This window comes from Myotis daubentonii, chromosome 15 (genome assembly GCF_963259705.1).
Source record: "Myotis daubentonii chromosome 15, mMyoDau2.1, whole genome shotgun sequence".
Taxonomy (NCBI): Eukaryota; Metazoa; Chordata; class Mammalia; order Chiroptera; family Vespertilionidae; genus Myotis; species Myotis daubentonii.
In genome coordinates, this window is record NC_081854.1 from 43,204,648 (window position 1) to 43,218,363 (window position 13,716).

Sequence of the window (13,716 nt, forward strand, 5' to 3'; positions counted from 1 at the left end):
CCCAGGCTGCGGCAGAGGCTTTTGCATGTGAATGTACCTAACTACAGCCCAGCCAGGCAGACCCGGAACTTCCAAGAGAAGGCCCAAGGCCCCGCAGCGGCTTGCATTGCTTCACAGCTGAGCCTCTTCGTGGCTCCTGCTGTGTGGCCTCAGGCAGGGGCTGAATTAGCACCTCCTTAGATCCAGGAGCCACTCTACCCAGTGGTCAGAGGGGGACCATTCTCCCACTTCAGACACAGCTGATTCCCACAGCCAATTGGCCTGGAGGTCAATTCCTCCCAGTGATCCTACAACAACCAAGGCACCAAGAGTGCACCAAGAGTGTCTACCCCAGGTAACTGGGGAGGCTGAGCCACTGGGCCCTACAGGACACCTGGCGCGCAGGGCCACTCTATCAACACAGGGAAGCAGCCAAAATGCGGAGACAAAGAAACAGGTCACAAATGGCAGAAACGGAGGAAAGCAAACGACTGGATATAGAGTTTAAGGTCACGTTTATAAGGTTTTCCAAGAATTTTATGGAAACCGCCGATAAATTTAATGAATCCCTCAAGGAGTATAGTGAGACCATGGAGGACATGAAAAAGGACCAACTAGAAATTAAGCATACACTGACTGAAATAAAGAATAATTTACAGAGATCCAACAGCAGACAAGAGGATCCCAAGAATCAAGTCTAAGATTTGAAATACAAAGAAACAAAAAATACCCAACCGAAAAAGAAAAAAGAAAAGAGATTCAAAAAATATGAAGATAGTGTAAGGAACCTCTGGGACAACTTCAAGCGTACCAACATCAGAATTATAGGGGTACCAGAAGGAGAGAGAGGGCAAGATATTGAAAACCTTTTTGAAGAAATAATGACAGAAAACTTCCCCTACCTGGTGAAAGAAATGGACTTACAAGTCCAGGAAGCGTAGAGAACCCCAAACAAAAGGAATCCAAAGAGGACCACACCAAGACACATCATAATTAAAATGCCAAGAGCAAAAGATAAAGAGAGAATCTTAAAAGCAGCAAGAGAAAGACAGTCAGTTACCTACAAGGGAGTACCCATTCGACTGTCAGCTGATTTCTCAACAGAAACCATGCAGGCCAGAAGAGAGTGGCAAGAAATATTCAAAGAGATGAATAGCAAGAACCTGCAACCAAGATTACTTTATCCAGCAAAGCTATCATTCAGAATGGAAGGTCAGATAAAGAGCTTCACGGATAAGAAAAAGCTAAAGGAGTTCATCACCACCAAACCAGCATTATATGAAATGCTGAAAGGTATTCTTTAAGAAGAGGAAGAAGAAAAAGGAACTCTTACCATTTGCCACAGCATGGATGGAACTGGAGAGCAGATAAATACCACAGGATCTCACTCATTTGTGGAATATAATGAACAACATAAACTGATGAACAAGGACTGATCCAGAGACGGAGAGGCATTGATTGGACTATCGGGCCTTGGAGGGAAGGTAGGGGAGGGTGGGGGCAAGGGGGAAAGATCAACCAAAGGACTTATATGCAAGCATATAGGCCTAACCAATGGACACAGACAACAGGGGGGTGAGGAGATGAGCGGGGGGGGGGGGGGGGGGGGGGTAGAGGGTACACATATGTAATATCTTAATCAATAAAAAATATTAAAAAACAAAACAAAACTGGAGACCTTTGAATATTGTTATAAAATGGCTTACAATGCAATTTATAACACATTTATAAGTTTGTCAAAATTATGTTGCTGTTTTAATGCGTACAGAAACTCAGGTCCATATTCCAGGGATCCTTTCAGACAATCAAAAGCTGAATTTTCCAAGCAGGCAGCTGTAGCTCATTAGATCTGCCATGGACCATGAAAGCCACTTGCCAATAGTGTTGAAAGACTATTACTCATTTCAATCTCGCCAAAGAGGGCAGATCTTTCTTTGACAAAACATTAGTGAAAAACTCTGAATTTGGAGTTGTGACTGGAACAGTTCAGTACACATGGATGGAAACTCAATAGAGAAATGAAAGCCAAGTGGAGATGGTAGATTGATGTTCTAGCTTTTCACCTTCAGAGATCAGAGTTTCCACCTAAATTTCGAGGAAAAAACACACTAAAAAAAAACAAGCAATAACAATGCACTTGCAGCATGCATTATAATCATACCATCTGATCTGACAGAACTGTCAGCCTGAATGGCAAAGTCTCTACATATGATTGAGTTCTGTAATCTCAGCTGCTCAAAACAGAGAAACTTAAGGGGCCAATCAAATCAGCTTTGAATGTCAGTCACTGTCCAAGCAATGTAGTTAATCAGAAAAATCAGGATCAAACTTAGAAATTGTCTAAGAAATTGTGACTCCTTATTTAGCAATCACAAAGATAACTAAGGAAGCTCTAACCATTTAAAATTCTGTAGAATTAAGTTGAATATTAGTATGCCATAGCTAGTATGCCAAAGATGAAAATATAGCTATCTGGGGTAATTTGTGTAAATATTAAGTAGCTTTGCTCTTCAGTTTTAAAGTCTAGATTACTACTTAACACACAACTAAAATTTTGCTGTGTACATAGAGCCTGATGTTCGGTTTATACATTAGCATAAGAGGGATTCCGGGATAAAAGTTATGTTCTATTTCTTTTTTTTTTTTAAATATATTTTATTGATTTTTTTACAGAGAGGAAGGGAGAGAGATAGAGTTAGAAACATCGATGAGAGAGAAACATCGATCAGCTGCCTCCTGCACATCTCCTATTGGAGATATGCCCGCAACCCAGGTACATGCCCTTGACCGGAATCGAACCTGGGACCTTTCAGTCCGCAGGCCGACGCTCTATCCACTGAGCCAAACTGGTTTCAGCATGTTCTATTTCTTTTTTTTTTTTTTTTAATTAAATCTTTATTGTTCAGATTATTACATTTGTTCCTTCCCCCCCCCCCCATAACTCCCCTCCTCCCAGTTCCCGCCCCACCCTCCGCCCTCACTCCCCACCCACTGTCCTCATCCATAGGTGCACGATTTTTGTCCAGTCTCTTCCCACATCTCCCACACCCCTTTCCCCCCCAAGAATAGTCAGTCCATTCCCTTTCTATGTCCCTGATTCTATTATAATCAACAGTTCATTCTGTTCATCAGATTATTTATTCACTTGATTCTTAGATTCACTTGTTGATAGATGCATATTTGTTGTTCATAATTTGTATCTTTACCTTTTTCTTCCTCTTCCTCTTCTTAAAGGATACCTTTCAGCATTTCATATAATCCTGGTTTGGTGGTGATGAACTCCTTTAGCTTTTCCTTATCTGTGAAGCTCTTTATCTGACCTTCAATTCTGAATGATAGCTTTGCTGGATAAAGTAATCTTGGTTGTAGGTTCTTGGTATTCATCACTTTGAATATTTCTTGCCACTCCCTTCTGGCCTGCAAAGTTTCTGTTGAGAAATCAGCTGACAGTCGTATGGGTATTCCCTTGTAGGTAACTGAGTTTCTTTCTCTTGCTGTTTTTAAGATTCTCTCTTTATCTTTTGCTCTTGGCATTTTAATTATGATGTGTCTTGGTGTGGTCCTCTTTGGATTCCTTTTGTTTGGGGTTCTCCGCGCTTCTTGGACCTGTAAGTCCATTTCTTTCACCAGGTGGGGGAAGTTTTCTGTCATTATTTCTTCGAATAGGTTTTCAATATCTTGCTCTCTCTCATCTTCTGGCACCCCTATAATTCTGATGTTGGTACGCTTGAAGCTGTCCCAGAGGCTCCTTACACTATCCTCGCATTTTTGGATTCTTTTTTCATTTTGCTTTTCCGGTTGGATGTTTTTTGCTTCCTCGCATTTCAAATCATTGACTTGATTCTTGCGCTCCTCTGGTCTGCTGTCGGGCGTCTGTATAATATTCGTTATTTCAGTCCGTGTGTGCTTAATTTCTAGTTGGTTCCCCAATATAAGATCGAGGGTCTTATTAGTTTTCGTGTAGAGCTCATTAAGTTTATCGGCAGCTTCTAAACAGTTCTTGAGAGACCTTAAAAGTGTGGTTCTGAACTCTATTTCTTCCATTGACAATTTTGTCCTGTTTCTTTGTCTCCGCATTTTGTTATGCTTCCTTGGTGCACCCCCTAGTGGTCTTTGTTCGCAGTCTTATAGTTAAATCTTGATTGTTGTAGCTAATTCCAGGGAGGGTTTGACCTCCAGGCCAAGTGGCTATGAGAATCAGCTGTGTCAGTAGTGAGAGAACTTCTGTCCTCTAGGGAGGTGCTAATCTAGCCTTTGCCTGAGGCTATCCGGCAAATGCCTCTGGGCAGGGCTTGGGCGGGGCGGGTCGAACAGGATCAACAGGGTGGGCCGGAGAGAGCAGTTATGGCGGCTCTCAGTCCTGTCCCCAGGGGCTCTGCCTCTCTGAGTCCCAGCACCCGCTGCAAAGCTCGGAGAGAAAGCTGCACTCGCTCTGACCGAAGCCAGACAGACCCGCTTCTGCCGTTTGAGTCTGGGTCCCTAAAGACTCGCCCGGATCTGGTGCTCAGAGTCTGCGACTCCCTCCCGATTGAAAACAACAACCGCGCCCTCCGCCGCCAGCCCGCTCCGCGCACTCCGCACCTCAGAATTTGACTTCAGCACTGCGCCTCCTCTGAGTGTCCCTGTGCGTTTCTCTTTCCTCCTAGTTGTAGGACTTCCACTCAGCCAGCGTTCCTGTGGTTCTGGGTGATGTCCCTTCCGTTTTTTGGTTACACTTTTGAAGTAGTTGTTCAAAGCAGCAAACTCCGGCGTTAACCTATGCCGCCATCTTGGTTCTCCGGTTCAGCATGTTCTATTTCTTGATCGAGGCAGTAGCTACATGGTATTGTCAGGTTATAAAAATTCATTGAGTTGTACACTTACAATATGTCAATCTTTGGGATCAAAGAAGCTTTGTGATCAAAGAAACATCATGTCCGTCAAATGCCCCATGAATTTAATCTCCAAGAAAAGTTATAGGTAGTAGCAAATTCCCATTTGATCGAGATCATCCCAGCTTCACACTTGTTTTTCAGCTTTTCACACTAAACTCTAAGGACAGACTCAAATTAGACATCTTAGAGCAAGAGAACATGTTATATTTACTAGTAGGTTTTTAATCTCATAGTTTACAAAAATGAGAATTATTTCTATTATAAATACTTAGGAAAGTATTTTTAAATAGTTCTGATCATCATGATGCTTTATTCCTGAAAGACCTACCAAACCACAACTCATGCATATTACTCTTTAATAGTCACAAGGTAGTTTGTAAAAAAAAAAAAAAACTTTAGATTGAGTATAATATTTCAATAACAGAGGATGCTCAAAATATTTGATACTGATAACAAGTAGATGAGACTTACTAAAAAACTGCCAAAAGTATTTAAGAGAGATCATACTGGGAAAAAGAATGAGACCCAGATAAGAATTTCAATTTTTCAAAACACTATGAGAAGATGTATCTATCTCCCAGGTCATTATTAGAGTGCAAGGGATGCCAAAGTCTTAAAGCTATAGTTAATTACTTAAAATTCTATATTAACTTATTATTTTTATAATGTGGAATCGTTGCTCAGCCTGTTTAGTCTACTGTATCCAAAATTAGAAAGTATAAATGGTTCCCTTCTCTTTTTATGAGACAAGTATTATACAAATGTAGGATTAGAGAGACAAGAGACAAAAATTCAAATGTGCAATTTTATATATATCACAAGAACCTCAAGATTATGACAGTATGTATATGAGGCTGAGGCTGGTAGTAATAATTATAGTAACTCCCTATGTTTTAGGAACATAAATTATTCAAGAAGGCAAACCCCAAAAGAGACTAACTGTTCAAAAGGCACAGAAAGTAATATTGGTTGGTATTTGTTTCTGTTAATAATACAGCAACAATTTAAATCTGATTCCATGAAAGGAGCATTTTTTTTTAAATTCTCACCTGAGGATATGTTTTTCATTTATTCCAGAAAGAGAGGGAGGAGGCAGGAGGAGAGAGAGAAACATTGATGTAAGAGAGAAACAGCAATTGGTTACCTCATGCTCACGCCAGACCAGGGATTGAACCTGCAACCTGGGTATGTGCACTGACAGGGAATCGAACCTGAGGCCCTCTGTCCACAGAATGGTGCTTTAACCACTGAACCACACTGGCCAGGGCAATGAGCATTTTTCTTATAAACAAAACATTTATGTAACTCATTATAGATTAAAAACAATATAATGGTTCAAGCCCTAACTGGTTTGGCTCAGTGGATAGAACAGAGACCTGCAGACTGAAGGGTCCTTGGGTTTGATTCCAGTCAAGGGCACATGTCCAGGTTGAGGGCTTGATTCCCAGTCGGGGGCATGCAGGAGGCAGCCGATCAACGATTCTCATCACTGATGCTTCTATCTCTCTCTCCCTCTCCCCTCCTCTTTAAAAAAAAAAAAGGTTCAAAATTCTGAGAAAGAAAAATGATTAAATTTAGTCTTAACCTTTGGTTAAAATAAATTTTTAAATGCCCGTCTAATTTTAATGGCTCAGTTTTTCCACATGAGTTATGCCTTTTAAAATGTATTTTTAGCAAAAGGCAGCATAGAGTAATCAGCCCAAAGTTCATATCAGTTCCTCTCTAATATTAACCAGCATTTCAATGAAATACTCCACTTAAATTTGTTATTTCCAAATAACCAACAGTAAAATTAACTATTAGTTGAATCATATGAAATTTCCATTAATGTAAGTCAAAAAAAGTCAAATCCTCGCAATTTCATGTGGCTTATCCTGGTAAAAAATTTTTAGACAGTTCCTACTCTACTCTAGGAAAAAACAAATACACATACAAAAAATATTTACCTAATATGAAAATACATGTAAAAATGTTTCTAAAGGAAACAACTAAATACTAGTGTATAAAAAGAAATCTAACTGGGCTTTATGAGAAGGGGGAAAAATCAGGTAGTTCAACAGGTTACTGAAATCCTGGTAGTGATCGATAAATCGACTTCTGCTTCACCTTTTATGAAGAGGCTGTACTTAGCAAATCACTGTGTAAGTTGCTTCAATAACAGCACTCTTGCTATCAAGTTTACTTGCAATGATTCCAACAAAGAAATTAATTTCATAGATGACAAGAAAAGGTTATCTGAAACGGGAAAAACACAGGAGACTGAGCTTTCTGCTAATAAAACAGACAAATATCAGGCTAGGCACTGAATTCAGAGCTGTTTTACGCTCTGCAAGATCTGAATTCCCTGTAGCCCAACCACTGCCATTACTTTAGACACACAACACACACACACACACACACACACACACACACACACTCACCTATTCCTATCCCAAACTCCAAATGTTTTCCTAAAATTATAATAAATTTACTAACTCCTCAGAAAATAAGTGGTATAAAATTATCCAGTAGCTATTACTTAAAGACTACATCAATGAAATATGTAACTGGCAGTGATCAAATCTGAGAACTTGGAAAATGCCATTCATCATGAGTCATCAGACTCACTCTTTCTTACAAGGATTCATGTTTAAATCATATTCATATTCTTAAGTATTATCATTGGTAATCTCATATAATTACTCCCTTTTATAAACATGAGGAAAACCTCTGTGGCCTTCTGTAGGTTTGAATCTCAGCTTTACCACTTACAATGTAACCTTAGGAGAAATTGCTTAACATGGTAATTCTCTATTTCCTAGTATGTAAAATGGGGATAATAACAGTACCTACCTCATAGGGTTTTCATGAGTATTAAATGATGTAATGTATATAAAATGCTTAGTATAACACAGTAGCATAAAATTAACTCTCAATAATAGTTACCTATTATAATTGCTAATAGTATTATTGCAGAGTTAAGAACTTTCAAGTGCTTTGAAGGTGGCAGCAACCTATTCCTGTCTTCTTTGGTGAACACATTTTCTATTAAAAATAAGTAATTTCCACAAATCAACAAATGACAAGTGCTGGAGAGGATGTAGAGAAAAGGGAACACTTGTGCACTGCTGGTGGGAATGCAGACTGGTGCAGCCACTATGGAAGACAGTATGGAGTTTCCTCAAAAAGTTAAAAATGGAACTCCCATTTGACCCAGTGATCCCACTTCCAGGAATATATCCCAAGAAACCAGAGACACCAATCAGAAAGGATATAAGCATCCCTATGTTCATAGCAGCACAATTTACCATAGCTAAGATTTGGAAACAGCCTAAGTGCCCATCAGCAGATGAATGGATTAGAAAACTGTGGTACATCTACATGATGGAATACTAAGCTGCTGTAAAAAAAAAAAAGGAATTCTTACCATTTGCAACAGCATGGATGGAACTGGAGAGCATTATGCTAAGTGAAATAAGCCAGTCAGAGAAAGATAAGTATCACATGATCTCACTCATTTATAGATAATAAAGACCATTATAAACTTATGAACAAAAATAGATACAGAGGCAGAGCAGCATCGAACAGACTGTCAAACTACAGTGGGAAGGCCAGGGAGGGTGGGGGTGCATGGGGGGGGGGGGTTAGATCAACCAAAGGACTTGTATGCATGCATATAAGCATAACCAATGGACATAAGACACTGGTGGGTAGGGGAGGCCGGGGGAATGTCAAGGGGTCAAAAAAAAAAAGGAGACATATGTAATACTGTTTGTAATACTTTAAGCAATAAAACAGAATTTAAAAATAAATAAATAATTTCCTTTTATAATATTTAGATTTCCAGAATTATTCTTTCTTACTGTAAATCTAAGAAAATCTTTTTTAAAAAATATATTTTATTGATTTTTTACAGAGAGGAAGGGAGAGGGATAGAGAGTCAGAAACATCGATGAGAAAGAAACATCGATCTGCCGCCTTCTGCACACCCTCCACTGGGGATGTGCCCGCAACCAAAGCACATGCCCCTGACCGGAATCAAACCCGGGACCCCTGAGTCCGCAGGCTGATGCTCTATCCATTGAACCAAACCAGTTAGGGCAGAAAATCTTGAATAGTTTAAAAGAAACAATGTCCTTGTAATAAAATTAATTTCTTCTTTCTATGTGATTTCTTCCCATTATTGAATTTCAACATCAGATGTAAGAGTGCGAGTAAAGAATAAAAATCAAAGCTCCTTGCCCCCTAACTTTAATAAAATATAATATTTAATGGGCTAAAATACAAGTGATAACGTTTTATCTGGGCTAAAAAGAACAAGTGTAAACATTAAATCAGAATAGACTCAAATTAGATTTTAGAATTTGAGGAAACTTTTAAAATCATCTAGTCCAATACCCTCATTTTATAAATAAAATCCCAAAAAGGTGATTTGCCCAATGTCTTATGTCCAGAAGAATCAGAGATAGTATAGGAATTCATGTTTCCTGAAACCTACTCCAATTATTTTTTCAATATGCTTTTCTCCAAATCATAAGAGAAAAATCATGGGACAAACCCCTATTCCAAAATTTCTAATGAAAGTCATCTTTGCATACATACAGATAATTAAGAGGAGGTTTGCTAAGAAGGATGAAGGAAAAATAACTAGTATGATATAGTAGAAAATACACTTTAAAGTCAAACAGAGCCTATTTCCAATGCCAGCTCTGTCACTCCTTCATTCTGTGTCAATAGTCAAAGTACTTACTTTATGTGAGCTTCAGTCCCTTGTTTGTAAAATGGAGATATAACACCTAAAACAAATAAGACAAAAAGGGTTAGAATAGGACAACAGTAGAAAGTCACTCTACCTCAGGTCGAATCCCAACTCCACAACTTACTTGTTGTTTGACCAAGTTATATAACTTCTTTGAATCACGGGAAGTACTTTAGCACAGAACATGGCACATACTGTAACAAGTTTTAGCGTTATCTATAATATATATAAATCACCTGGCATTTAGTAGGTAGTGAATAATAAAAACCACCACCAACAACAACAAACACCTGCTTTTATAAGTAAAACAACTTGACTAAGCCAATATGCTATATAAAAATCAATGCTATCCACCCTAAAATATGCCATACCCTGAAATGTGTGAAAAGTTAATTAGATTGGGAATTAAAAATCAAATTCAAAATATACAAAGGCTAAAACCTATCAAGTAAATAATCATTCTATAGTGACATATTTAAGGTAATTGTGGTTTTCAGGGTATTGAACTTTAAAATGTTCAGTTCACAAGTTTGAAAAATATGGTATAAAGTCAGAAGGCTTACAAAGTATGAAATAAAGCTAAAAGTATAGCAATGGTACACTAGAAAATCTGTAAAAGACCAACTGTGTATAGAAGAAACTGTCTGCTTTGGAAGACTGTCAATTATGACATGATTTTCATAAACTTCTAATCAAAAATATAATAAAAGACAGAAAACAATAGGAAACCAAATCTGACATATCACCATTTAAGAGAACCAATTCCCAGATGATTAGAAAAGATCTATCTCTGAACTGGATGGAAAGGCATGATTTCTAAATCCAAAGGGAAATTAAAACCACAAAGTTTAAACAAAACAGCATGAAAAAAATCAATACCTCACAAAATAAAAAGGAATAATTTAGTTTTCAGCGTTTTCTTTACGAAAGTTCTATTTTTAGATCAGATACAGTGGTTTAAGATGTTACCATGCCTTTAAGCTCCATTTGGTAGGGAAATACCTGTTTTGCTCTGCTACTTCTAAAGGTAAATAGGAGGTTTTGCATTTAAGTTACACTGTGAATACTTCAGAGTAACCTCATGCCAAAATGGCACATTTCTGAGGGATGCAAAGGTATTCAATAAAAAGCTTTTAAAGGCATATTTTTAAACTTGCAGCAGGAAAGCTTTTCTGTGTCAAGACAGTAATTCCTTTAACAGCATTGATCAAAATGTCATTCTTTTATGAGTGTACAATACCTTTTAATGGCATACAACAAGCCATTAGGGTTATACACCTCTGTATTGCAGACAACTTACTGGAAAAAAGGGAACACTGGCCAAGATACAGGCAGTAGGTTTTATGCTTCTACTAGGGAAACTTTCCCCCGTAGCTGCTTCATTCTGAAGTCTACAACTGAAATTAGCCAAAGATTAAGTATAAACTCTCTTCACTTCTATAATTTAGAAGTGCTTTCAGAGAGACCTAAACTGCAAGGTCTAAACTAGTGGTTCTCAACCTTCTGGCCCTTTAAATACAGTTCCTCATGTTGTGACCCAACCATAAAATTATTTTCGTTGCTACTTCATAACTGTCATGTTGCTACTGTTATGAATCGTAATGTAAATATCTGATATGCAGGATGGTCTTAGGCGACCCCTGTGAAAGGGTCATTCGACCGCCAAAGGGGTCGCGACCCACAGGTCGAGAACCGCTGGTCTAAACAGTGTCTTTGCAGATACCATCGGATGGCCTTGAAAACAGCCTCTCACCCAGGGCCAGTTAGAAATTATTCATGAAGATTAGAAAAGATTGAAGGTTTTATTTACTTTGCTACTTTCTGGGGAAAGAAGAAAGTGAATTTTAAAAATGTTATGAGATGATCAAATTTCATATTTTACCTACAAAGCCAAACACTAAAGGAATGTTAAAGTATATATTACTCTCCCACAAAATATCTCACTTTATCAACTAATATTGATTAGGTAACCTTTCATAAAAGGCAACTATTTAAAAATCATCTTAAAACAAGTCCTTGTCTTTGGGTTATTCATGCCTTAAGGAAGATAAAATAAGTTCTGAAACTATTTAGAAAACTTAACCAAAGGAGTACATAAACACTTAAAAAACTTCCATCAATTTACCAAATTTCTAACTACTAAGGAAATGGAGAGGTTAAGGATGCTTTTCATGTTAAACTTTTACTTATTTTTCACTATTAAAGAAAATATGACTTAAGTAGAAGTAAACTCTTAAAATTATAGAAATATCTCAAATACTATATATTGATTGTAGCCTAAATCTCTATTTTCTGAAACTGTTTAAGTTTCATAGAGTCTAAAGAATGTTACTAATACTAATTACAATCCTGTACCAAAAAGTAAAACTTAACCTTACAGACACTAGATGCATTTCAAAACCTCTTCTCTAAAAGAAAAGTTTAAAAAGTAGAAGAATCTGTCTTTTTTTAAAGATGTGTTTGTGGAAAGAAAATGGTAAGAGAAAAATAAAGTTTCTGTGAATGACTTTCTAAATTTTATAATCAAACCGAAAGTTCTGTTTCAGGCAATACAGAGAACCAGAATATTTGCATTAATTCTATCACTGAAAACAACGAAAAATGCAAGAGTGTATATAAAAATCTCTTCTTAAGAGCATCCCAGTTGATAAAATTAGTAAGACATAGTCAATCAAAAAAAACCACACACACAAAAAAAGCAACAACACAGAACTCAAGAGATGGTAAGTAGAGTGCTGAATCTGCTTTTGCCCTAAGGATATTTGGACAGCCATATTGGTCAGTTTAAACTTACAGATCTTTTTTGGAATGAAAGATAGAAAACAAACACAACACCACCTAAGAGTCTAAGGACACTCTCCTCTCATGAAGCTGGGAATTCAAAGGGTTACACACCCGTAATGTAAAGGTGATCCAGGAGTCCAGCAGGGACTAAAAAAATGCAAGGAAAGTTTTCTTGTCAGTGAGCAAAACAGGGGAAATATAAAACTACAAGAAATTGTATCCACAATCTAGCACTCAAGTAATTATACATGCCAAATTCATATCACCTATATGCGTCCAAAAAATAAACATAAAGTGGTGCACAACTTAGTGCCCACAGAGCCAGATTGCAGCAAGCACAAATGTTATCTGGTGAAGCAAACTATTAAATACACAACTAAACAAGGCATGATGAAAGAGAACTGGCAAAAACAAATTGGTAAATTTTATGTTATGTGTATTTTACCGAAATGTTTATAAAACATTCCAGAAAAAAACTAATTGATGTCAGTAATAATGAGAATATGGTTATCTCTGGAAGACAGGAAGTGGTAATAACTGGGAATAAACACAGGGAATCTTGGGATGCTAAGAATGTTTCATCTCTTGATCTGGATGTACATACAGATTTAGAAAACAATAAAAAAATAATTTGAACTGTACACTTAAGATTAGTGTAACTGACATACTTTACCACATGTCAAGCAACCAAAACAACAACAAAAAATGAAAAGACACTTAATCAAAAAAAGAAATCCAAATGGTCAGAAAACATAAGTAAATATGTTCATCCTCATTAGACATCAAGGAAATGCCATTTAAACTACTATTGTATCCCCCACTAGACTGTCTGATACTTGACTGATCAGTCAAGCAGATTAACTAATACACTTTTTATGCAAGTTCAAATTGGTGCAACTATTTTGGAAAGCTGTGATGTATCTGCTAAGCTAAAATACACAATTCTCTGAAAAAGCTGCTTGGCTTCTTATCTATTTTATTTCAGTCATGTCCTCAGTCCAGCAGCCACATCTGCAATTCTTTTCTAAACATTCTTCTTAGATTTGCCATATCTCTTTTTTTTCTGATCCTTTCACTCCCATTGTTCTTCCTAATTATGAGTATCCTAGACCTACCAAGGTTCAGAGGCAAAGACTATTCCATAAGATATCCTGTTTAATTGAAAGAAATGTAATAGATACTATACTAATAGTTGAAATTCACTCTGAGGCAAGTTGATACATTTTGAAGTTTTAATAATGGGTGTGAAGGTCATGTCCTTGATTAGATCCTTACTAAAAGACTGAGTTTTAATTGGCCTTTGTCACTCAAAGCCTTTATCAATTTTAGTTTTTAGACATT

At 37.3% G+C, this 13,716-nt stretch overlaps 1 long non-coding RNA gene across 1 annotated transcript in view; it reads right to left on the minus strand.

The window, feature by feature from the left end:
- Positions 1–13,716, minus strand: part of LOC132217401 (uncharacterized) — a 180,027-nt gene that overhangs the window by 152,631 nt on the left and 13,680 nt on the right. The window contains exon 2 of the long non-coding RNA XR_009448888.1: positions 9,583–9,628. This is a non-coding gene — a long non-coding RNA (uncharacterized LOC132217401). The remainder of the gene's footprint in view (positions 1–9,582; positions 9,629–13,716) is intronic.